Source organism: Lipotes vexillifer, unplaced genomic scaffold, assembly GCF_000442215.2.
Source record: "Lipotes vexillifer unplaced genomic scaffold, Lipotes_vexillifer_v1.1 C27273632, whole genome shotgun sequence".
Taxonomy (NCBI): domain Eukaryota; kingdom Metazoa; phylum Chordata; class Mammalia; order Artiodactyla; family Lipotidae; genus Lipotes; species Lipotes vexillifer.
This window is the reverse complement of record NW_006792712.1, coordinates 1-3,948: the sequence shown is the minus strand read 5'-3', so window position 1 is coordinate 3,948 and position 3,948 is coordinate 1. Positions and strand designations below refer to the sequence as shown.

Below are 3,948 nucleotides of genomic sequence, written 5' to 3'. Positions count from 1 at the left end.
TTTTTCCTATTTTGTAGGTTTTTTTTTTTTTTTTTTTTCTTTTTTTGCAGTACGTGGGCCTCTCACTGTTGTGTCCTCTCCCGTTGCAGAGCACAGGCTCCAGACGTTCAGGCTCAGCGGCCATGGCTCATAGGCCCAGCCACTCTGTGGCATGTGGGATCTTCCCGGACTGGGGCACGAACCTGTGTCCCTTGCATCAGCAGGCGGACTCTCAACCACTGCACCACTAGGGAAGCCCTGTCTTTTCATTTTATTGATGGTTTCCTTTGTTCTGAAAAAGTTGTATGTTTGATTGGGTCCCACTTCTTACTTTTGCTTTTATTTATTTTGCCTTGGGAGACAGATCTAGGAAAATATTGCTACAATTTATACCCAAGAATGTTTTGCCTATGTTCTCTTCTAAGAATTTTATGGTGTCATGTTTTATATTTAGGTCTGTTTTGATTTTATTTTTATATATGGTGTGAGGGAGTGGTCTAATTTCATTGATTTACATGTAACTGTCCAGTTTTCTCAACACCACTTGTTGTAGAGATTGTCTTTTTTCCATTGTATATTATTGCCTCCTTTGACGTAAGTAGACCACAGGTGAGCGGGTTTATTTTTGGGCTCTCTGTTCTGTTCCATTGAGCTATATGTCCGTTTTGGGCCAAAACCATGCTGTTTTGATTACTGTAGCTCTGTAGTATAGTCTGAAGTCTGGAAGGGTTATGCCTCCAGCTTTATTTTTTCCTTATGATTGCTTTAGCAATTCTTGGTCTTCTGTGGTTCCATATAAATTTTAAGATATTTGTTCTAGTTATATGTAGAATGTCATGAGTATTTTGATAGGGATTGCATTAAATCTGTAGGTTGTTTTGGGTAGCATGGTCATTTTAACCATATTAATTCTTCCAATCCTAGATCATGTGATGTCTTTATATTTCTTTGAATCATCTTCAGTATACTTTGTCAATGTTTTACTGTTTTCAGCATACAGGTCTTTCACCTCCTTGGTTAAATTTATTCCTAGGTATTTCTTTTTCATCTGATTTTAAATGAGATTTGTTTGTTTTTTACCTTCCTTTTCTGAAATTTCATTGTTAGTGTAAAAAAATGTAACAAATTCTTTATATTAACCTTGTATCCTGCAACCTTACTGAATTCATTTATTAGTTCTAATAGTTTCTGTATGGAAACTTTAGGGTTTCCTATGTAAAGTATCATGTCATCTACAAATAGTGACAGTCTTACTTCTTCCTTTCAATATAGATTTTTTTTTCCTTTTTCTTGTCTGATTGCTATGGCTAGGACTTCCTATACTATGTTGAATAGGAGTGGTAAGAGTGGGCATTCTTGCCTCATTCCTAACTTTAATGGGAAGGCTTTCAGTTTTTCACTGTTGAGTATTATGTTGGTTGTGGCTTTGTCATAAATGACTTTTATTATGTTTAGATATGGTCCCTCTATACCCATTTCAGTGAGAGTTTTTATCTAGATGGATGTTAAATTTTGTCAAATGATTTTACTGCATCTATTGAGATGATTATGTGGCTTTTGTCTTTCCTTTTGTTAATGTGGTATATCACTTTGATTGATTTGCTTATGTTGAACCATCCTTGCAACCCTGGAATGAATCCAACTTGATCATGGTGTGTGGTATTTTTTATGTATTGTTTTTGATGTACGATTCTGTTTCCTAATATTTAGTTGAGGATTGTTGCATCTATATTCATTAAAAATAGATGTTGGCCTGTAATTTTCTGTTTTGTAGTTTCTTTTCTTTTGTTATCAGGGTTATGGTGGCTTCATAGAATGAATTTGAGAGAGGTCCCTCCTCTTCAATTTTTTGTAATAGTTTGAAAAGGATAGCTATAAGTTCTTTGTATGTTTGTTAAAATTCCCCAGTGAAGCCATCCAGTCCTGTACTTTCGTTTGGAGGGAGTTTTTTGTTTTTTAGGTTTTTTTGATTACATATTCTATTTCACTTTTAGTGATCAGTCTGTTCAAAGTGTCTGTCTCCTCTTGACTCAGTATTGGAAGGCTTTCTGTTTCTACAAACTTGTCAACTTCTTCTGGGTTGTCCAACTTGTTGACACATAACTGCTCATAGTATTGCTTTATGATTTTTGTATTTCTGTGGTATCAGTTGTTATTTCTTTTCTTTCATTTTTTTTGAGGGTGTTTCTTCTTGATGAGCCTGGGTAGAGGTATGTTGATTTTGTTTATCTTTTCAAAAAACCAGCTCTTGTTTCATTAATCTATTCTATGGTTATTTTGAACTCTATTTTATTTCATCTCTGATCTTTATTATTTCCTTCCTTCTGCTGACTTTAGGTATTTTTTGTGGGGGGGAGTACAAAATTACTTTATTTGAAGGAATGGTACTAAGGAAAGAACTTGTAGATGTTTGATACAACTTATAAAAAAGGTAAAAGTAACCCAAATATGCAGGCACTGCATTGATGACCAGGGAAGTCACCCCTCTGGTTATGGAAAGCCAACCTAAAGCTTGGCTCTTGTTATCGGTGTTTCCCAGGGTGTGCTTGTCAAAGAAATACTCTGCCATGCCACATTTGGTGGTCCCCATCTTACACAAGTTGTTAACATGGTCACCTAAATCTTTGATGGATTTCACCTGCACCTTCAGGTAATGAGTCTCAATTAAGTCACACAAATCGTGGTCATTTTTGTCAGTGGCCAGCTTGTGCAGTTCCAGTAGTGACTGATTCACACTTTTTTCCAAGTGTAGTGCACATTCCATTGCATGCAGCCCCTTCTCCGAGTCATCATGGTCTGGATTCTTGATATGCTGAAAGAAGATTTGGCCACCCAGTTGGTTCTGCAGCTTCATCAGTTTCTCAGCATGTTCCCTCTCCTCAAGAGATTGGAGAAGAAATCATTTGGCGAAGTTCTTCAAAGTCACATCATCACAGTCAAAATAGTATGACATGGACAGGAAGACGTAGGAGGTATAGAGCTCCACGTTGATCTGGCAGTTGATGATGGCCTCTGAGTCCTGGTGGTCGTTCTGATGCACCTGCGAGGGGGAAACGGTCATCATGGTTGGTGGCTGAGGAGAGGCAGTGTTGGCAGTGATGGTGACGGCTGTGCAGCACTGGAGTGGCAGTGGGGACCTTGGGGCAGTTGGGGTGTGCTGTGAGGTGGTGGCGAGAACTGGCCCTGTTCTGTCCAAGCAATGTTGAAGCAGGAAACCATGGCAACTCTCTGCGAAGACTGTGGCTGACTTTAGGTTTTATTTGTTCGCCTTTTTCTAAGTCTTTTATGTAGTACCTTGTGTTGCTTATTTGAGATTTTTCTTGTTTTCTGATGAAGACCACTATGTATCTTTTGATGAAGACCACTAAGTATCACTATGAATTTCATACTTAGAACTGCTTTTGCTGCATCCCATGGGTTTTGTGAGGTTCTGTTTTCATTTTCATGTGTCTTGAGGTATTTTATGATTTCTTCATTGATTCCATGGTTGTCTCATTGGATTTTCAGTAACATGCTGTTTAGTCCCTAAGTGTTTACTATTTTCCCATTTTACTTAGAGTGGTTGATTTCTGGTTTCATATCACTGTCATCAGAAAAGATACGTGAAGTAATTTCTATACTCATAAATTTGTTAGAGGCTTGTTTTCTGACCTACTCTGTGGTGCATCCTAGAAAACATCCCATGCATGCTTGAAAAGAATGTGCATTCTGTTCTTTTTGGATGTAGTGCCCTATAGATATCCATTAAGTTCAACTGGTCTATTGTGTCATTTAGAATCTCTGTCACATTGATTTTCGGTCTGGATGATCTGTCCATTGATGTCAATGGGATGATAAATTTTCCTACTATTATTGAATTATTGTCCATATCTCCATTATTTATTTATTTATTTATTTTTGGTTATCCTTTTAAATTATTTTTTAACATCTTTATTGGAGTATAATTGCTTTACAATGGTGTGTTAGTTT

General features: G+C 37.1%; 1 pseudogene; it reads right to left on the bottom strand.

Moving 5' to 3' along the window:
* Window positions 1-2,484: 2,484 nt before the first annotated feature.
* LOC103076941 (ferritin heavy chain pseudogene) lies at window positions 2,485-3,085 on the bottom strand (annotated as a pseudogene).
* Window positions 3,086-3,948: the final 863 nt, after the last annotated feature.